This window comes from Amphiprion ocellaris, chromosome 19 (assembly GCF_022539595.1).
Source record: "Amphiprion ocellaris isolate individual 3 ecotype Okinawa chromosome 19, ASM2253959v1, whole genome shotgun sequence".
NCBI lineage: Eukaryota > Metazoa > Chordata > Actinopteri > Pomacentridae > Amphiprion > Amphiprion ocellaris.
The window spans coordinates 17,187,245-17,210,050 of NC_072784.1; the positions used below are offsets into that span (position 1 = coordinate 17,187,245).

A 22,806-nucleotide genomic window follows, 5' to 3' on the forward strand; every position below is an offset into this window, starting at 1 on the left:
CACCTGTGTAACACTTGCCACAAGCATTGTTTGGATTTTTTTTATTTATTTATTTTTTTTGTTGTAAAACTAACAGAGTTTTTTCACAGAAACACCATTATGTAGAGATTATGAAAATAGTTTCTGTATGATCAAATTTTCCTGTTGGAGTCAAAATCACAGCTTAAAGCATGAATATGCAGGACTGACAAGATGTGTGGTGTACATTATTATATCTTGTACACATAATAGGGCTGCCACTAATGACTGTTTCTCTATTGATCAATCCATTTACTATTTTACAGGTTAGTTGATTAAACTAAATAATTAATTTGATTAATTGAAAGAGTAAAATGAATTAGGTTAATTGTATTTTGGCAAATTATATACCATTGGACCATATAAAATGTCAAGAATTTAAATATTAAAGTGCAAAACTGTAGGGCTAAATTGAAAATAAAATCAAATAAAAAAGTAACTTATTGTTGCAACTCCAAAAGAACTTTCAGGTTTGTATTAAACACCTTAACGAAGTGAAAAAGTCTGCATGTTATACAAAGTGCATCGTGGTCACAGTGGAACACAGAGCATCTAAAACAAATCCTTTTTCTCTTTGTTATTTAATTGTTGTCTAACTTTAGGTAGTAGCTCAGATTCTATGAAACTATAGCCCACTGCATAGCACAACTGTTGTCTTTAACTTATGGATGTTTTGCAGAGTTTGTGTGGTTATACAATCAGGATTTTAGCAGTACTGAGCAGAAGCTTCAAAGTGACTGCAGTCCTAATGAACCGTGCTTCAGTACTATTTCATACATGTTCAGTTGTCTGACAACAGAAACAGAAAAACATGTAAATGACAACAGCTTTAATGGAAATTCAGCTGGGTGTAAACACAGTTTACATCAGCACAGAGAGCAGGAAAGAAGCAAACAGAGTGCTTTCATGCTGAATTGTGCAATGGGCTGTTCTACATTTGTATGCTGCAAAAATGCTGCACAGTTTACAAACCACCTTTATGTTCTGTGGTCATTTGAAATACCCCCATACATTTAAAGCCTTGGGACTTTGGAAACTTTTACACTGCCGCAGCTGCCATTTTCTGAAACTGTAGAACTGACTGCAGCTGAAAAATGACTGGAGCCAAAAACACCTGATACCATGCTGCAAGACTTATGCAGTGATACTGAAGAAAAACATATTGTATAATGGCCCGAAGTAAAACAAAAATAGAATAATCATATGTCAGTTAAAGAATACTGACATCACACCATTGGTTATGTCAACTGATCGTAGCAGATTTGGCAAATAAGCTACAAATGCTCTCCTGCAATGCAAAATTGCTCAAACATGAAATTGTTTGATTACATAACATTTTTTCAAAATGTTCAGGGACACTTACATAGTCAGTCTGTATTTAACAACTGTTCTTTTGTTATTAAAGTTTCCTGATCCGTTATTCACAGTATCAATAGAATACTGAACTGCTTCACCATGAAGTTGCTTTTAACTGCTGCTTTATGTACCCCATCTTTGTGTCTAAAAGAAATAATGCAAATTTCATTAAAATCGTACATTTCATCATAAATACTAAAAGTCTGAATGCTGAAAGGTGCAAACAAATTTTTCATTGGTCTAACAGTTATTTAATTCATTTTTCTTTGCTCTATAGAAATGATTAACAGAGATTTTCACATAAGCAGTAAGCACAATTTCTTAAACACACGCACGCACACGCACACGCACGCACACACACACACACACACACACACAAACAAACCAAAAAAAAGAACAAAGAAAAACAAAACATATTTTTCTTTATTTTCAAGCACCCGTGTTAGACTGCTCTGCAACACAATTATGTCTGCATTTACTGAAACAGCAAAAGAATAAAAGCTAGCCAGTTTAACACATTTAAATGTCTTCTGTGACGCTGCACACATTTTCTTTCCTTTAACTTGTTAGGCTGTCATTTATATTCCTTTTCTCATGAAAGGGATTGTGATGGTGCTTTATGCTTGGCTTGATCACACGTCCATAAGTAGGATAGGAATCTTAGAAAGCTCTGGTGCTGTATATATATATATATATATATATATATATATATATATATATATATATATATATATATATATATATATATATATATATATATATATATTCCCCCACACACACCTGTGTTCCCTGTACCGTCCTGTTCCTGTCCATCTCCATAAACAAAATCCCTCCTGCTTGATCTTTTCAAAACTCTCCGTTTGTCCTTTGGAGAGCCAAGGTTACCATGTCCATCGCTCTCTCCCACTGCAGCAGAGATCTGTCAACAAACTTCTGAAGACTTTCTCACTTGGCAAACTTAAAGAGGAGCGGGGGTGTCCCAGGAGGTAATCAAGCTCCTTCTCCTGCAACCGGGATCTTTAAACAGAATAGATAAAGGAGGCGCGGGTCATGCAGGAGAGCTCAGGTACTCGGCAGGAAAAGTTCAGTGTATTGATGTGCTGCAAAGGGCTAGTGCTTCACAGAGAGAGGAGCCCGTCAGACCGCAGGCTTGACACCTGCACAGGTAGCCTGAAGGGAGCTAGGTTAGTGCCCAGAGAAATTGACTTGCTGAAAAAAAGATTAATCCCTCTTTCTTTTTTTTAAACTCTTTTACTCTCCTTTTTACCCATACAAACCCCTTTTCACTTCTCTCAACTTTTGTGGAAAAGAATTTAGGAAAAAAAAAAAACACACTTGGATAAATGACTGTCTTCTTCACTGGAGACTAATGATCCACTGGTGTCTTTCAGTCCTGGCCCTGAAAGTGGAGAAGAGCTTTGATGATGGAGGATTGCGCCTGACAGATAAAAGCTGGATTCCCCCCCACCACCACCACACACCCACCCCCCTCAAATGCTCCCCATATCTCATACTACTTAGTTATGTGCTCCACTGTTATTGCTATGGTAACCCATTGTTATTTTATTTCATCTTTGCCACGAAAGTTCAAGCTGAAGGCAGAGGAACCCGGCACAGATCGAGGTTGCTTCTCGCTCTGTATCTCTAAGTCTGCCTACTCTGTCTGCCTTTGTCTCCATTCAGCTCTTTTTCTGTCTGGATCCGTTCATCATACACAGGAATGTAACAGCATGTCATTGAACGACATCTTTTCAGTTGATGCTCTCCGTGTGTTTCTGCAGTATGGGTTTCCTTTTGTTAGTCCTCCTGTTCAGACATTTGGATAAACACATGCATTTTTATAACATATTTCTTATATCAGACATCGAGTGACACAATTATACAATGAAAGGTCACAGTATTGAGCGCTACATGTATAAAACTCTGCAAAGCTCTCTCTGATCTTTGTATTCTTGGCACAGACTTTCTTACCTTCCTCTGCACTTGGCTTTGTCTTAAATAAAAGTGTTGCCACTTTAAAGCTAGCTTTGTGCAAATTCAACTATTATTTAGTAAATTGCCACTGTGTGCTATTAAAGGGTAAAATGAACCTGGACTTGGAGAGAAAATGTGGCTGTTTTCAAGCCCTTTCCTTCTCCTTCCCTACTCCTCACTTTTTCATCCCAGCACAATTTGATTTGACTTGATTTGATTTGAGCCCTGCCACTTTCAGTTTGAATAAGGTAACCAAGAGTTATTTGCTGGGAGAGACAAGGGCCTCACCGGACGGAAGGCTTGATGAATTTCCACACTGCTTAAAAATTCTAACTTTGCTTTATTCAAATGTAACACATGACTACAAAGACCCGGTGTTTGATGAGGTGTATGAGATGTAAATGTCGAATGGAGCCTCTCCACTTATCTGCCCCGCCGAGGAAGGTGCCCAGCATCGTAATCATCTGATCTGAATGGATTCAAAGTGTGCTCCTTGATGTGAATGAGTGCTGCTCCATTGCTTTGACGGGGGAGCCGTACAGTAACATCCCCTGGGGGCTCCGTGGCGCAGATGGAGCTGGCTGGGAGATGTGTGCTGCAGCTTCTCAGGGTTCAGAGATGTAGAGTACAGTTATTTTTTTCTGGGCATCCATTTTTTCCTCAAGGAGGTACACTTCCACACTCCACTACATTCATGCTAAATTTGTAACGGTTTCTACCAGTGTCTCCCAAAAAATCTGCTTTGCCTGTATTCCCTTTTCCCACTAGATCTGTTTTAAGACAATGATTCCAGTTGAGATTTTTCTCTTTTTTATCTTCTACTCACTCTTATTTTAACCTTTGCGCTCCTTTTTCAGCTGCTGAAAGTGTTTGCAATTTAGTCACTGGAAATGAAGCCTCTCTTGTATGTATAGTGAGCCACTCTGATGGAAGTGTCAGTGAAATGTAAGATGTAAATGTATTTAAATGTGAAACCTCCCATGTTCAATTGAATGTCTGCTAGGGAACCACATCGTCTCCTTCCATTCAGAGTGTCTGTGCAGCCATCCTGCAATATCAGTTAGGACTGAGATCAGCAGGAATTTACACAAATCTTGATTAGCTGAATGAAAAAGCAAGTAAAATTATAAAAATGCCAGAGCTTCGATATGAACTATCAAACAGCAGATGCTGCCAATGCAGCAGATGTTTTTATATCAACAGCAGCAAGAGGATACATACAGTGGCTTTCTGCTTGTACAGTAACTAATGTGTGTACTCATGGATAAGTGCATGTCTACCTCTGCACGTGGCCAAGTCTCTGCATCTGTCTGGGGGCAATCTAAGCTTAAAGACTTTGTGCATGTGTGCCTGAGAGAATGTGTGTGCAGCAGCATGCATAGGCTTGTATTTGTCACTGTGTATTTGCGTGTGAGCTCCAAACCAAGCTGCTCAGTGCCTGCCTGTCTCTTGTCCCCCCCAGAGGGTCATTCAGCCCCTCTCTCAGCCTCTAATCCCGTCTGTCCGGGGGAGATAGAGGGGAGCGGACGGCCGCGGCACACCCGGGGCGCCACAAACACAATCACCAGCCTTTCACAGACACTTAACGGGGCTTTGCGCTTGTTCAACAAGGCAAAACGCGGCAGGAGGGATCAATTTAATACAAGGCCTGACTCAAATGGAAAGAGGGTAAATAAATAAGCAATGACAGCGAGGACTGTTGCACAATTTGTGTAGTGGCTGTCCACTTTCTCTCGGTTTCTCCTCTGATGCTCTTGCGCTGTAGCAGCTACATGATTCCATTTCCTCCCTCCGTGGCATATGGGGATGAGCTGAGGAAGAGCAACCCTGGCCCCTCTCTCATCAGGCTGTGTTATTTTAATAAATCACTTCTGCCATTGCTTGGTACATTAATTCCCCGGGCCCAGAGGGCTGTGTTGCCACTAGCAGCGATCTGCATGAGGCGCTAAATGATGTGGGGGATCCCCCGGTGAGAGAACAGAGGCTCTCTGAATCTTCTCTCCATCTCAGCCTTGTCGGCTTGGCTCACACCCTGGGCTAGCCCGGCTCTCAGCAGACATCATAATCAGAAAAGAGCCAAGGCCTCATTGCGCTGCACATACCAATGAGATGCACATATAGCCAGGAGGGAAGTCACCTGACACCTCACTTTGCAGACACGATCCCTTGCATGGCCTCATTAAGTTTCCTCACTCTGGGGCTTCATCATACGATGCATCTATGGCAACTATATGCAGGTGTGCATATACTAAACAGACCTTCAGAGCATCCTCTCAGGGAGTTACTCTTTTTTGATGTAATCCAGTGACAACACGTTTTACAGCCGTTTAGCCTACGTCTTTCTTAACCTTTCATTTAGCAGAAACTTAACAAGTGAAATTCCATCACATTGCGTACTAAGATGTACGTAGCCTATGATCATCTCGGTACACAACATAGCCCTGGGAATGAGCCACAGGTCTGCAGGTGGCAGCATGCATAAACACTACATAGATGTGGGTGTTTTACATGGCTGCTTGATTGAATTCAGCACAGTGTGACTGCACAGAGGCAGGTGGTACGAATAGCAGCCACCAAAGTGGTAACACTGGTGCTACTACTGTTGATGGGTAATGAATGTATTTCTCCACTGGGGGTTACAAGATACCGGCATTTCCCTTCCAACATCTTGACACATCATTCAGCAGCTTGCAGCGTTTTTTTTTCCTCCTTTCTTTTTACATTATAACTCCTTAGACAGAGGTGAGGTTGCCATTGGTATGCACAGACAACACCGGCAGATTCACCACCCAGAATACCGCTGGGAGATTATACCCTTCCTGCTCCACACAGCAGGGATTCGGCCACCGTAAATAGAGCGCTTGGGAGTGTGTTGTGTGCCCGGAATGACAGAGCACTGCGGCGGCTGAACACGCCAGCCAGATGCCGAGCACAAACTCAAGGACTGCCGCAAATACAGTAATCTTTCATGCTTTCGGTTATGGTTTTTACTTTTTCCTACTGGGACTCAGAAATCGCTGCACTGGAGATCCGTCTGGCTGATTGTCAGTGTGCAGCGGGCAACCATTGGGGCATGCAGGACTTGAGCTACAAACAAAATCTGTTGGACTTTAGAAAAGAAATATCACATGAGATGGCAGGAAGAAAATGACTTTGGTACAGATCTGTTCACAGGGGAACTCTGTTGTCTACACGTGTCATTTTTAAAGCTACTCAGTTCAAGACGAGAATGCGGCCTATCATAGACTTCAAAAGAGAAAATTGGTCCGGTTTATTTGCTTTTTTCCTCAAACATTAAATTAGTTTATTAGTAAGTAATTCATTGCATGTTTTTATCAAATCTTCTAAGGGATGAGGCTCAAGTTGTAGCACTGGTTCGGCATGCAGATTGTATCATAAATGAAAAGCAGGAGTTTGTCTGAAGGCTTATGTAGAATCAGAGACAAAAACTGAATGACAGCTAGAGAGGTAATTTGAACAAGTATAATGACTTGCTGTTGCTATGGTGTGCAATGACACACAGTGGAAACACAGCACAGTGCACTATGAAATTCTAGTTGAGAAGTATTTTGGCATGTTTTAACAACAAGCACAGCTACCGATTACATTATGAATGTGCAATTAATGCAAGTGTATACCCAATTTTTTTTCAAGTAGAAGGTAAATTAAAACATTTCATGGTCATAGTTTTCATCATCAAGCCTTACCAGCTTCTTTTTTCTTTTCTTTTTTTTTTTTTTTTTTTTTTTTACACCTACCAATTTCCATTTGTCTTACGTGTGTATACCCTGACCCATTAAAACTGCATCTGTGCATTTGACTTAATATGGGCACGGAGGGCTGTCTTAATTAATAAGCAGGCATCCACCAAACTAATCTGCCTGTGTTGTGAAGTCTGTCCTTTCCATTAAGTGGGACTCACATTATCTCCTAATCAAATTAGTCACTTAATTGTGGCCCTCCCTTGATGGATCCCATGAAAAAAGGAGCACCGTGTTTGCTGGAGGGGGATGTGTGAAGATGGAACACGGCTGTTTCATTACGATATGAATTTTTTAATAACCAAAGCGTTCACTGTCATCTTCTTGCTTTGAACCTTGGCAAAGGGTGAAGTTGAATTTGACATTTTATCCACTCAGACAGTTGAGTGTCTAGCTTGTGTGTTGGGGCTAAGTACCTAGCCCAAGGCCACTCCCCAATTGCCCAACAGGGGATTGACCCCTGTCATCCACTGATCACTAGTCTGCTTTCTTAATCACTCCCCCACATCGTCTGCTGCACTACTTGGTTTTAGTCGATACATTAGTTTCTACATCCCTGATAGCACTGCTATTCCCCGAGTCGTGATTAAGAAGGGAGATGTTATGTGACCAAACACTCCACTCTGTCCATCCTTGACTGTGCACACTGGCTCTTGGGAGCTCACATTTTAAGGAGGAGTGAAGGCTACCCCTGCAGAGTTGCAGAGGTTTGCGGTGGCCAGCATCCACGAGGGGGAACCCCGTGTTCTGATGAATGGTGCCATGTGTGGTCGTTTGTCCCGCTGATTGAGTTTTATCCCCTGCCCTTTCACAGCAGCCAGACAATAAAGAGAGCCACATCCAAGCGTGACAGGTTAACCTAACAGTAATAGAATACTCTTAATAGTCTGGCCAGAGCCAAAGTCGGTGGCCGGGACGACCAAATAGCCAGGGTTTCTTGGTTGTGAGAGTGCAAGGGGGGGTGTGCGGCACCAGCTCTCACTGTTGTTGTCAGACAGCGGCAAGGACAAAGAGGGCAGCTTGATGGCTTAATGGGTGGTTTGATGGCTTCATAGGATGAAATTGAAGTTGGTGAGGGCAACCAAACAGATGAAATGGGGCAGAGGGGGTATTATACAAAACGGAAATTAGCCATATATAAGCATGACGTCAACCAACTGTGTCACTTATACATTTTATAGGAATCCTTGAGCTTCCACATGCTGGCATTGTCTTACTCTGCCTCTCATTCATATGGAGAATGATTTATAGTGGATGCTGTGACACTGTGGCGATGCCTATACAGAAGGTAGAAAATAAACACAATCAAACTGTCAAAAGAGATTTAGATGATGTTGTCATGACGTTGACATGAACGTGCCTGTTTTCTGGCAGATAATCCTCACAAAGAGAATCCTCGGGGCTACATGCACCCGCGCAGGCAACACTTCTGACTGTGTTTGTTTCTGTAGCACCTCCGCTCGCAGTTTGTCATGTCTGACTTGGGCTTTAATTAGGCCTGCGAATTGCAGTGGTAGCAGCAGGGCTGGGAGCCCTCTGTCCACAGCTCAGCCGTCCTCCACGGCGTCTCCTCGGAGGACCTCTCTGCTCTGTGTGGTTAAGATAATAGAGGCTCGCTCAGAAGATGTTAATTGAGGGGAGATAAAGTGCAGTAGTGGCTGGAGGGATGCAGTGTGTGGGGGTGGAGGGGAAGGAGGGAGGGCTACCTGATTAGAGGCTGAGGTGTTTGACTTACAGCTCTTCGTTTGATGGTGATATATGTACTGCTAGATTTTCAAGAAGGCAGACAGAACATACAGCAGCATCAAAACCCCGACATAAAAGATGGTTATTAAAGTTTCTCCTGAGTAATTTGTGTTCGGCACTGTACTGTGCCATGCTACGCCATGCCACACTAGCCTCCCAAGACCCGATAAGGTCAGAGGGATTAATATATTTTACCTCTCAGTAGCTCTCCATGGTGCTGCCGGGTTCTGGATTTGAGAGGCAGGTATTTGGGTGGCTGAGAACGGTCTGGCAGCCACGCAGGCAGGCAAACTCCACTCAGGCTGAGAAGGTTGAAGCAGAGACGGAGGTGATCTGACCAAAACAGCTGAAGTGACAGAAGCTACATTAATAGTGGCATATGTCTGGAGCTCAGAGAAACTGAAAGAGAGCGAAAACAGACCCTCCACCGGCCCAAGAGAGGATGGAGGGAACGAGGAAAAGGAGGGGAGGACGAAAAAAGCAGAAAACAGTGCCAGCAGCCTCTATAATTGCCTCAATGCCACTGGGATTGCTTTCATTCAATTGAAGCATTCTCTTTCTCTGTACATTGGAGGTGGAGATGGAGGTGGAGATGGAAGAGGGAGGGAGGGAGGGAGCAAGAGAGGTTGGGCCGGGTGGCGTAGGCGGGCGGGAGATCCGATGGTGCCCTCCCTCTTTCAGTAACATACAGCGATGAGGGCGATAGCTCCCCTGTAGCGGCTGAATCTCTGGCATCAGTGTGAGCAGCAGAGAGAGAGAGCGAGAGAGAGAGAGAGAGAAAGAGAGATAGAGGGAGAGAGAGAGAGAGAGAGAGAGAGAGAGAGAGAGAGAGAGAGCACAGTGCTGTGGAAGAGTGAGGTAGCGATAAGGAGGTAGGTGGACCGCAGATCAGACCTGTCAGATGTGATTGTGCGCCCAAGTGCAACCCCGCATGTGAGCGTGTGTGTTTTTATATTTCCCAGAGACAACCTACCTCCCCACCCCCCTTCATAACAACACACAAGCACACTAGCGCTGGCCAAACACACGCACACCGCTCGAGGAATCCTTCATTTCTTTATTTGGGCTCTTGTTGGTGCGTGCATTAGATGCTCGGCTCCCTCCTCCTCCTCCCTCTTCTTCTTCTCCTCCTCCTCCTCCTTGTCCTGCTCTTCTCTCCTCCTCCTCTCCCTTCTCGCTGGCCGCTCTCACAGCCTAGTTTTCTTTTTTTTTTCCTCTTCAATCTTGTGCAGGTTGTATCTGACGGAGGGACCGGTGCCGCGCTCCCATCCCCGCGCTCCTTCAACAACAACACTGTGAGTATTCTCATGCTAATTTGGCTTCTCCAGCCTCCCCAACACCGGTTTGTCTATTTCTCTCCCTCTTTCTTTTTTTGTGTTCTTTGCCTCTTTTATGTTTTCATCCGACGCGCCAAACGCGACAGCAACGCGGCAAGGGTAGAAAAAGAAGTGTAGACAAAAAGGAATGAGAGAGCGTGCACAGAAATAGAGAGAGGAGAGGGAAAGGGAAGAGGGGAGGGGAAAAAGAGACAAGGAGGGAAAGAGATTTCTGCTACCGCTGCTGCTGCGAGCAACCCGTTCTGCTTTCGGAGGTGTTTCTCTTGGAGGATGGTGGAATTGCTGAAGGGATGTAGGGGGCGGGTCTTGGTTTTGTGAGTAGATAGTTGTGTGAGAATGATAGGGGATGTTGTTGACAAGCATAGAGTGGCTCATCAGACAGCCGGGCAGTTGGAACCAAGGTTTTCTCTGTTGACTAAACTTCTGATTCATCCATCACTTTCCATATTTACACACACACAGATGCACCTCTCTCCTCTCCTTCTCCTTTTCCTTCTCGCTGGCATCGCTCTTTATTTTGGAATGAGGAGTTTTATATCACATAGTCATTTCTCATGATGATGTGAGATGTGTCATCCGTGCAGATGGGAGATGAATCGTAGATGGATGTTTCTCTCGGTGCATTTCATTGCCAAGATGAGCTGAGCGTATGTGTGTGTCATTCATAATATGCACTCACAGTACTGTAGTTTTAATGACAACAGTAGTAGCTGCACAGATGAGATTTTTTCATTCAACATTTGTGCCCACCTCTCAGCATGTGTCAATAACGGTGACCGTGTTTCAGTATGGGAATTTCTGAATTATGCATTTGCAAGCCAGGAAACATACCACCAAAAAAATGTGCATAATCACAGTCAACTTCTTGTGTGTGCACATTAATGAGTACACCATGTGAATATACATATATATAGACGTACAAGCATATTCTGAGTGTGTGGAGGTCAGTAAGTCAGTGTCCAGTCCTACATGCTGCCCTTTGATCAAAGGGCCACGTTTAGTCCGCCCACGGCATGTGTCTGAGCCATATGAAGAGTGGGTGTACTCTGGGGCTGAGATGGATCAGACCTGAGCCCTCACTGCAACACCATGGCTAATGGGCAATCGGGTCAGCAGGGGTTAGACACGCATCCGGTTGTACTGATATGTCACAGAGACCAAAACCTCTCTCAGGCCTTCACCAGGAGTCACGAAAACACAAATCTTTGCAAGAGAAAAAGCATACTGGGCCAACAAAACGCTCACAACACACTTGGGCAGATTCATTTGGCAGCGTAAAAGGGATTGATCTGAGCGTGGCAATTAGGCAAATTTCAGAACTAAGCATCTGGCGAGGCGAGAACGCTTCGCCTGGCAGAGGATTACCATTTTAGTTCCATTTTCAGACGACGCAGCCCAGAATGTGTTATTTCACAGCACTCCAGCAGCACTGCGGCTCAGGCAAAACCGACACATGAGGGATCTTTGTGCAGCGTTTTGGTTGTGTATGTTGATTTCCATGACCTGCTAAGTTAAAGCAGTGCTTTGATTAATGATGATTAGGTTTAATATGTGTGTTCGTAGCCGTGGCGGCCGACCTCCCTTTTCCCGGCCTTTATGAAAATGAATTGTCAGAGTAAAATGCCTGGGATGATAGTAGCCTCCCGATGAGCTTGCTTTCTAAAGTAGGCTGTTATAAATGAGAACCATTCCCCCAATTACGGAAGATTAGGTTACCCTCCACCAATCTGAATCCTTAAATCCCTTCTGTTTTTACAGCTCTGTCTGACGAATGTAATTCAGCCTCGAGACCTGGGCAGAATAGCAATAAAAGAAGGTAGAAACTTTAGCTGTGAAACCAAGGCAGTAAAAATATCCATTGGGAGAGAGCTAAAGCACATGATAATTGACACTGCGCTGTGTTGCAGTTGGCTGTAATTAACTGTGTAACAGAGGTTGTCAGTTGGAAAGAGAGAAAGCCCAGACTATCTTAGTGCATTTAACACACTTGAAAGTGCAACATTTATCGTGTCTTTCCAGCTTTCACCGAGGGTGCGTTTCAGGTTAGCGTGGGGCTCTCAACTGTATTTATCCAGATCTTTTACTACAGGCCCAGTCAGACATTATCCACTGCTTCCTTTATGCTTTGTACCACAGTTTGAACACATGAAAAATCAAAAGGAGCCATTGTTTCTGGGGCGAGCGCAAAAAAGCTTATCATCTATTTTTAGTGCGCTTTTCCTCATTGTTGCCTGGGCCACGATTCATGCTTACATCTAGCGGTTGTGTGCCATAAACTATGTTGTGCTTCGCAGCCAGGCGCTGGCTGGTGACAACTCTCACCCACACATTAGTGATCTATGAGCCATATACCACAGACCCCCTGCTGCCTTGCCAGCCGCTTTCAAACGCACAGGACCACAGCAGTGTCATTCTGCCTGTGTGATAGCACCCATATGCGCAGAGAGCACCCGTATTAGCGTAATGTGCCAAACCTTTATTTCTCATCACTTATCAGAACCCGCTACATGCTGTACCGAAAAGGAGAAAAAAAGCTCATAAAGATAAAAATCACATTTCACTAGAGGGTGCTTGTGTGACAGTGATATATGCTGTGAGCATCCTGCCACCTCATTGAGATGGGAGTGAGTTCTGGGTGGGTAAATCAATTTGTGCAAAGGCCGTTGGCGCTAGTATTGGTTTCGTGATATGATCTTTGTTGTCCATTTTTAGAGGTCAGCGTGAGCGCAACGACAAGGGCAAAAGAACCTGACCGCTTTCTCTCTTGTTTCTAGGCTGGTAAACGATCTCCCCCAAGAGGATTGTGGGTAAAGTCAGTCTTAATCAAAAAGGTATACTTTTTTTTTTTTTTATGTTTACACACTATGGATTCTCTATTAAGAAAGTACGTTCATCCATTACCACACGCGTCTTGATAGAGTGTCCAGAGCCAGAGGCGAGCTCTGTCTGTGCATTAATCGCCGTAATTACTCAGCGTAGCTGACAGTGATTCTGGAGGTGCGTCGGAGTCCACAACCAGTAGAGGACTGGGGGCGGGTGGTGGTGGACCAGTCGATAGGTGAACCTGAATCCACCTGATGTTAGAGATCTCTGGTCAGGAGGAAATGAAAAGAAGGCTTCAGGAAGTGTCAGTAAGTCAGGCAGTCCTCCCATATCCATCTCATGAGGTATGACATTGTGTGTTGTACCATAAAAAAACATAATCTGGGGATTGCTTTTGGAGTTTATGCAGCTGTAAACTACACAGCTTTCACACTTGCTGTTCAGTCCTTTGATGAACATGAAGTGTATGTGAATAAATTAGAATAAATGGGTGTCAGGCATTCAAGTTAAAATAAATAAAAAAACAAGCAAGTTCACCATGGAAGACGTCACTGTATCGGCCGCACTCTTTGACTGACTTGTGATCTCTGGGAAGTGCAGTGCAAAATCACCACAGCAACGACTGCTTAGCAACAAAGATGTTGCCATCATAAAAACGAAAAAAAAAAAAACTAAGAAGAAACAACAACAAAAAAGGAGATCGCAGAATAATCACTTGATTGAGTGTGCTATAATATAATTTTGACGCCTTTGTTTTATGGCATGAACTGCTGCGACGCTGGCTGTACAGATGTTCAGTGTGAGAGATGCCCGTAAAGAAAAGGAGACAAGTGGTCAAATCAAAGCTGTCAAGTCAGGGAAATAAAAGCGGAGGAGGGAGAGCTGAACATGCTGCAGCTCTGAGGGCTCTGTATTGTCTGTACAAGGGCAGCAGAGTTACTCTTTGTTTTACGCTTCTGTAATGTGTCGTATAACGTTGTCATTGTGCCAGTTAATCAGAACGGCATTGTTGGTCATAATAAGTGAATGGAGTTTAATAGGTGAATGTCTGCCACATCCCTTCTTATCTTCCAGTGACTTTCACTTTCTTGTACTGCCTGCAGCAAGTAATCATGGGAAAAAATATGACTCAGAGACACCGTTTTTAATTAAGGACAGTTTTAGCATCATAGAAAGAGAAAGGGGGACATTTGGATATGTTGAAAGAGTGTTCTTGTGCACACACATATGCGTGCGGAGCCATTTTCTTTGGGTTTGGTTTTCTCATTAATCACAGCAGAACCATGTCTGATACCAGCGTAGAGGAGAGGAAAACCAGGCTGGAACGACAGAGTCGAATATTTGAACATCTCAGTGCTGATGTGTGCAAAGCAGAGTGTGTGTCTGCAGGGGAGGCTTTGAAATTTCATCCACTCCATCCCTTTTAACTCGGCAGAGGGGATGTGTGTGTCTCGCTCTAGTTGGCCAATGGCTGTTAGGAAGCTCCTGAACATCCCCACCACCACCACCACCACCACCCCTCCAACCATTCATACACACACACTCCTCACTATCTTCCTCCTCCTCTCGTCTCCCACCCCCTCTTCCACTCCACAGACCTGCATTGTGTCAGATAGTTTAATGTGAAATTGCTTTTCTTTCAAATTTCCCCCTGGAAACGCAGGTCGTCGCAAAATGTTACATCTCATAATGGTGTGTTATTGTTGTTCTTTCATACGAGTCCTTGGCTTCTGAGCAAAGGATTTTTCAGCACGGAGCTGAGGTCACACTCGGCTATTTTTCTTTCTGCCTCTGCCGCCTCTCCTGTCTTTGCCATCTCGGATTCTGTACCGAGCTCTTCCTTTGCTGCGCCCATGGTAACCCCGCTGAAAAATTTATCACCACCTCACCCTATGATTACGCTATGCATTAGCAGGGCTTAAATTTAATTTGTTGGGGGGCCTTCGCGGCAGTGCTACGGGCCTGGCCTATCAGAGACACTTTGTAAAGGCCCTGGAAGAGCCTCCCGGGGTGATCCTATCAGTCAGACACACTGTCAGCAGACACACTCAGTTAGTCAGCATTGAGTCAGAAATGTGGCCCAGCCAAGCCACACGCCACCGTTGGCTGCTCCGCTGGGCCGCTGCTGTGGGCATCAAGCTCCCCCGCCTGCCAATCAAAGCTCCAGCAAGGATGCTGACCTTTGTTCCCCTGCTGAAATGAATGCTCTTCAACAGGTGATCTAACCGACATCCTCGCCTCGACACTCTGAAGTTTAAATATAGCATAGTTTTCTCTTTTTTGCGTTCTGCCCTCCCTTCACATTAGCCTGTTACAGCACTGCTGTGTGTTTATGTCAGTAACTCTGTAGGATGTACTCACATTATTTTTAGACTTTATTCAGTACAGTGTCAATCCTTTGACGATCGCCTCAATAATAATCACCTGTCCTAAAGCGGCTATTACTGTCTTCCACTCCTGTGATTTACATTAATACCTGGTGGTTAATGTCATGTTTCTTTATTGAGAGTATGTTGAACATTAAATTCAAGGTGCTACCTCTGCAGCCATATGCAGCATGATTATGGTCCCTTTTTGCCTTCGCTTATTTTCACTTTCACATTTTCATCCTCACACACGGCGATCAAAATAGATTGATCTGAGGCCACTTAATGCTGCTTTTATCACCGCTCACTGAATGAGAAGGTCAATTTTCAAGGCATTTCGTGGGGGGATATGTTTAAACCAGCTAGTTACTTAGAGAACCAAAAGGGCCTCATGCTTCCTACGGCTCTAATTGGGATCCATTTTCATTTTCATATGGTTTTAAATGTCAAGAACAGAGCACACGCAAAGTGTTTTGAATTTGCTCAGTAAGGCCTCAGTCCCTGGGTCAAACAGGTTGAAAGCATATTGGTTTATTATGAAAAGAAGACATAGTGTAACAGAGCACTCTGTAGCTGAGTTTTACCATTGAAAAAAAAAAGAAAAGATGATGTACTGCTTCTGACCTCATCCGTGGCCTGCTGGGAACATAATGTCAAAAGTTGCCAGCGCCTTTCTTCATTTGACAGAAACAAATCCTCAGGAAGGAGTCCTCCCTCCCTGTGTGGAGGCTTGTGTTTCCTCGCACAGTGCAAAGACATGCAAGTTCAGTGGGCTGGAGACTCCCAGGTCCCCAGATTTATGAATGGGGATGCGCCTTTCATCGTTTATAGACGGCTTGACCACAAAGTTGGTAAGACAGTGACACAGCAGAAAGAGGTAATACTGGAAATCCGGTGATGTAGATGCTGTATACTGGGCATGTACTGGTGGTTGCGCCTGATGTAATTTATCACTTCTTTGTGCTGCACTTATGAACTAAAAGAAAAATACTGACATTTTGAGTATTTTAGGGAGCAGTATTTTTGTGCTACAAATTTGAAATTGCAAGGAATGCATCATTGGTGATACTTTTCCATCAAGCATTTAAGAAAATTCCAAATAAGGTGAATTTGGCAAAAATTTCTTATTGATGTCATGAGAAATGTGATTCATCAGAAAGATGCTGTATTTTTGTGCATAATTTTAAACAAACCTTAAACATAGCAACGTTAGCTCAGGAAACACATACTTGTGTCATCCTGGAGGGTAGTTACAAAAATGTATCCCTTGATATCCAAGTAGCTGAAATGGTAGATTCCTCTATTTTGGACTCTTGTTCTCATCTCTCAAAGGTCAGAAGTGTCAAATGGTTTGCAACTGGTCAACCGCACGGATTCATGTCAAAGTTGACCTCCATGTGGAAGCAATATGAAGCAAAGCCAGCAAATCCACTGACATTGCAGCATTTTCCAATGAAAATTAATTATAATGTAGTCTAAAACGGAGCTGTTTTGTATAGTGGTGTGACTAAGTCCTTAGCCCAGAAAACGGTTCTGCCTGCTGCACCTACAGCACGCTCAGTGTATGTGACTTTGAATAGCTGTTAGGACAATGCATTAATGAAATTCCCTGGAGCCTCGATTTTGTATCTGTGGTTCAAATGCAATTTTTCTTCCTGTAACAACGCATAATCCCTTGTCCAAGCAGGCCTGTATTTCTACCTTAAACATCCCCTTCATTCCTTCATTTAATAAATGACACCCAGAGGACAAAACGGGGACAAGTCCCTGCTGACACCTGTGAAATATAGACTGATAATGCTCCTGCCACTCGCTTAATGCCGCTCCCTTCCACCTCCTTGTGTCTGACAGGCCGGCCCGATGCATGTATCATAATGAGCGGATCTCTGTGCCGTCAATTAGGCGCACCTTAAACACGTGACTGAACTTCTTTGAATCCCGAGAATAAAGGAAGAGATGAGGGATCTCTGCTGGCTCATGGGAGTGAGCGCTATTTCTCCTTCGAGTGCACGTAGCATCCCCTTAGTATTAGCTATTCCTGCCAGACGATTACAAGCAGCAGCATCTATTGCCGCTTCGTTTTGTGTATGTCTGCGCAGTGAATATACGGCGGTGGTCCCAGGGGTGGTGTGACGGAGAGGAGCAAACCATGCTCCCCCCTCTTACAGGAAAACTCAGTCACTGTTTGCATGGCTCACTTTGAATGATTTAATTACTTGCTTTAGACTTGAGCAATTATAGCTGAGCAGCACATATGTTAATTATATCTGACCTCACATTTTTGCTGCTCTGTTAATTGTTCGCTTAGATGACATTCTGAGACGACTGTCATTGCTGCCTGCGTATCGGGCAATTCATCGAAAGACATCGAAATAACTGTGACAGATTTTGGTCGGTGGAAAGGTTTAAGCTGCAACTCTCAGTTCCAGATGGAGGGGTCACGGTATGTAGGCATCATGACTTGTCTTTTTAACCCCCCTTGTCTGTGTTTGTTGCCAAAGAGGTTACATAAACCTCCTCTCTATCTCTGCAAACAATCACTGCAATGCTTTTCACAAGTGAAGCTAAAGATGCAGGGCTCTTAGTGCCAGCTTTGTTTGGATGTAAAACCTGCTTCCTGTTGTTCATGAGATAATGAGTTTTGTTTTTCTCTTGCCATTATTGCCCAGGAAACATTTAAACCCATTAATGTCCCAGTTCAGAGCTCACACTGTCTTCTAATGCACATTCGGCTTCCCTTACGGATGTCCTAGGCTCTAAAAACCCATTAAAAACCCAAAGACAAACTGCTACCTGCACTAATACATCATGTTAAATGACACATGTATTGCAATTTTTGCAAACATGGTTTTATCACACAGCTTATTATCACATTTAATGGGCACGGTTTTCACTTTTGCCATTACTGCACACTGTGGTTTAATTCTCCTGACAGTGAGGAGGTAGAACAGAAGTTAAGGCAGCATGGAAGGCAGATACATACAGCAAGCTCTTCAAATTCATTTTGTCTTGCAATATGACTGCAGCTGCGTGACTGTGGCCTTATGAAGTAATGGCAGGAGAAATGAAAAATACATGTGCTGTTCGACTCGATTATATTTGTTAATGTCTCTGCATGCTCTTTCTAATGGACTGTGCTTTTGTTCGTCACCTTAAGTGAGCAGACATCTTTCGTTTCACTTCACCAGACTGGAGTTGAAATTGGGAAAATGGGATGAATCTCTTGTTTTATTTAGAGAAGAAAAAGTTGTTCCCTCTGATATTGGTACTTGTGATTTCAGGTACTTCTTTTGCAATGCAATTGGTATTAATGTTAATAAAGTTGTGTCTATGTATTAATAATCAGTGGCTACTTCAGTGAATCATTTTTGATTTTCACTGACCAACTGCACGATTAAGTTTAGCTTGGCAAATGATGGGTTAAGTGGTCATAGAGCGGATTTCAAATGATAGAAACATTTGACTGAGTGAACAAAAAGTGACTGTTGGGTCACACAAAATGAAAAGTCGCAAGCCATTACACTTAATTAGCAATGAATCCACAGCCTGATGGAGTTTCATCAGATTTCACATTCACAGAAGAACCACATGTATTATGTATTGTGAGATACCTATGTTTTTATGGCTTATTTTTTTCCACTGACTTTAAAATGCATCATGTGACTCCAGATTCTTACACTTTACACATAATAAGAACCATAAGGGAGCATAAAGTGCAAGACTTTTCACCCAGGGTGACTGGGATTTACAAAATATGTGGGATCACTCTTTTGTAGCGTTTTCAATCACTGTTGCAGTTTGTTTTTGTTTATGCTACAGAAATTTAGGAATAGATCATGTATTGGGTTAAAATACTCTTGTGCACAGTTTTCATTTGCTCTTTGCTTTCATTATCAGTCACTGTTTGCTTTTGTCTGTGCTGCAAAAAACTTTAAGTTTAGGCACCAAAGTTAGAAAAAGGTCATGGTTTTGATAAAAATATACCAAGTCAAACACTTTCCAATCACAGTTTATTTTCTTGTTCTTGCCCATTTTTACTCACTGTTTATTTTTCGTTTTTAGTTATGGTTTTCTGTCGCTATTTGTTTTTATTTAGGTTTAAGGAAAGATCTAGGTTTGTAAAGATCCAACCACTTTTCAAACACTGTTAACTTTTGTTTTCATTTGCTGTTTTGAGTCACTATTTGCTTTTGTTTATGCTCTATGAAAAATGAGTTTAGGTAAATCCGTTTCACGTGAGAAACATACAGCTTGGGTTGAAATACACTGCCAGTCAAAAGTTTCCGAACCCCTTAAATTTTTTCCATTTTTTTAATTGAAATTCAAGTAATTCAAGTCCAGTGAATAGCTTGAAATTGTACAAAGGTGAGTGGTGAACTGCTAGAGGTAAAAAAAAAAAAAAGAAAAAAGAAAAAGGCAAAGTTACCCAAAACTGAAAAATAACGTATATTTCAGAATTAAACAAAAAGCTCGTTTTAACGGAACAAGAAATGGGTTAACAACTGAAAGCTGTTCTGCAGCAATGCAGGTCTATCAAGCCTTGAAAGTTGTTGCTACCAAATCCTACAGGTGTCCCAACTTTTCTTGATTACTTACAACCCCCTCTGTCTGCATAAAAGTAGTGTTGGAACACACCGTGGCACCAATCCCTCGAGAGCATTATTTGTACAATATTCTACTGAAGAAAGTAGTGTGGCAATTAACAATAAAAGAGAGACAGACCGTCATAACACTTAGAAATGTAAGTCTTTCCTACAGAGAAATTGTGAAGAAATTCAAGGTCAGTGAGTACAGTTTTCTTCACCATCAAGAGGCACTCAGAAAATGGGGGAAACTGTGCCAGAACGAGGTCTGGAAGACCCAAAGCCACAACAGAATCAGAAGACAAGTTTCTGAGAGTCAACAGCTTGTGCGGTAGGTGACTCACAGGATAACAGCTTCAAGCACAGCTTAATAGTGGTTGTAGTAAGAAGTCTCAGTTTCAACTGTGAAGAGAAGACTTGGAGTTGCAGGTTTGACAGGTCAAGTTGCAGCAACAAAGCCATTGCTAAGGTGTCAGAATAAGAAAAAGAGGCTTGCCTGGGCCATGAAACACCGTCAATGAACTACTGAAGACTGGAAGAAGGTATTATGGACTGATGAATCAAAATTTGAAATCTTTCGTTCATCAGGCAGGATTTTTGTACGCTGTTGAGTAGGAGAAAGGATGGTTCCTCAGTGTGTGACATCAATTGTCAAACATGGAGGAGGAAGCGTGATGGTCTGAGGCTGTTTTGCTGGATCCAAGGTCAGTGACTTGTACAGAGTGAGAGGAACCCTGAACCAAAACGGCTACCACAGCATTCTGCAGCACCATGCAGTACCCTCTGGTATGTTCCTAGTTGGTCAGGGATTCATCCTACAGCAAGATAATGACCCAAAACATCAGTCCAAGCTATGCCAGAACTACCTTAGGAAAAAGAACAAAATGATAAGGTTGAAAACATGGAATTTTCCAGCACAGTCTCCAGACCTGAACCACATGGAGTTGGTTTGGGATGAACTGGACAGAAGAGTGAAAGCAAAGCAACCTACAAGTGCTATGGATTTATGGGAACTTCTGCAACAGAGCTGGGAAGAACTTTCTGAAGAATATTTGATTTCTATTGTGGAAAGAATGCCACGAGTGTGTTCAGCTGTTATATCTGCCAAAAGTGGCTACTTAGATGAGTTAAAAGTTTAGAATGCATTTTGATTTCTAAATACATTTTTTCAACTTAATTTGTTTATTTGTGCTATGCTTTCATTTCAGAGTACAATGAGACATTAACATGCATGATTTACAATAAAAAAAAAATGGAAAAAAAATGTGTTCTAAAACTTTTGACCGGTACTGTATACCCAAACACTTAGTCATTGCTTACTTTCATTTTTAAGTATTTTTTGTCGCTGTTTTCTGTTAGTTTCATGTGTTTTTTCCTTATGTTTTCGGTTACTGTTTTTGGCCCTTGTTTACTTTGATTTTGATGCACTTTTTTGTCAAGGTTTTCTGTTGTTTCACTCCAGTTTACATTCATTTTCAGTCGTTCTTTTCCTTCGCCATTTGTTTTTGTTTGTGCTGCAAATCCTCTTGGTTAGGCTTAAGAAAAGATCACGGTTTGGGTTAAAATAATCCTGTTCAAATGCTTTTTAGTTACTGTTTGCCTGCATTTTCAGTGGCTGTTTTCTCTTGCTGTTTTAAGTTGCTGTTGTAGCTACAGAATTACTTGGTTAACTTTAGAAAAAACATGCCATAGTTGAAAGCATCCATCCAAATGCTAAACACAGAATCCTGGTTGTTTTGTACACTGCAAAGGTGATGAATCCTGACTCATGAATAATCCCTAAACAATGTAGGTACCTCACAGTTTTACTTCTTCTTTTTTGACTAATATGTTTGCACTATGGGCCAGCATAGCTATTACAGATTTTCGGACTGGTTTTGGTTAAAAAAATTCCTTTGAGCTTGAGTGTGTTCATACAGAGACTGTTGAAACATGACTGGGCGTAACAGATTTGCACATTCTCTTTTCTTAATACTAAAGAGAATATCATTCGACTCAGAAATCATGATTGGAAACTTACCTGTGCAGGCTCTTTGTATTTTCTGAAAGCTGTGGAACATATTCAATTCGCTTTACTTACTTTAATATACATCTTACTTTTTTGACAGTTGTGATTTGAGCTTTGATCAATTTACAGGTCATCCCTATTCCAGATCAGGTAGCAGCATGCAAGACATTGTTGCTTCATGCAAAAACACCATCGCAAACATTGTTGAAAACTGTAGGAGGCTCATGTTATAATTATAATTGTCATTCTAATTAGCAGTATTTGACAGTCAGCCCGTGCATCGTAAATAATATCACATCCCTGTTGGTGAGTTCCAGCATGTGTCTGCTCTACTTCGTTGTTGATTCAGTTTGCGTTTGGCAGATGCCGTCTTCCTCTCCCAGACTTATTCCTCTTGAGATATTAAATCATTTAGCAGTTTTCTTGACTGATGCACATGTAAGGTGGGCACAGATGATTTGTCCTCTTTGGAACAGTTGTGTCTGAAAAGCCACATAAGTGCTGCTTGCCTGACCTCTTTTATAGCTGACGGTGCCGCTTATTTGCACTCAGCCTAATATGACTCACCAGTGTAGCAGCATTTGTAATTGTGATTAAGATACCCCAAAGAACTATCTTTTTTTTCCCACTAGATGTTATTTTATATTTTTGCTAATGCTGCAGCACAGCTCATGCTGGTGCGTGCGTGTGTGTGTGTGTGTGTGTGTGTGTGTGTGTGTGTGTGTGTGTGTGTGACTTGTCTGTTCTGGTAGAGATTCTGAGTTGATGGCAGCATGCATTCATTAAGCACAATGACTGAGGCTTCTCCCCACCAGGATTCACAGACAGCTGTCA

The 22,806-nt window shown here is 42.6% G+C and overlaps 1 protein-coding gene across 9 annotated transcripts in view; it reads left to right on the top strand.

Annotated features, from left to right (window-relative positions):
• The window catches only part of LOC111562889 (RNA binding protein fox-1 homolog 3-like), a 530,604-nt gene that overhangs the window by 260,322 nt on the left and 247,476 nt on the right, over positions 1–22,806 (top strand). For 6 of the 9 annotated variants that reach the window (XM_023261674.3, XM_023261665.3, XM_055005206.1 and 3 more), the window contains exon 8: positions 10,088–10,150. The exons of 1 other annotated variant lie outside the window; for it this stretch is intronic. The gene's annotated coding sequence lies outside the window, so the exon portion shown is untranslated. Of the gene's footprint in view, positions 1–9,844; positions 9,931–10,087; positions 10,151–12,966; positions 13,024–22,806 lie in introns of those variants that run through there. 2 more of the 9 variants (XM_023261666.3, XM_023261667.3) reach the window with 2 other exon arrangements.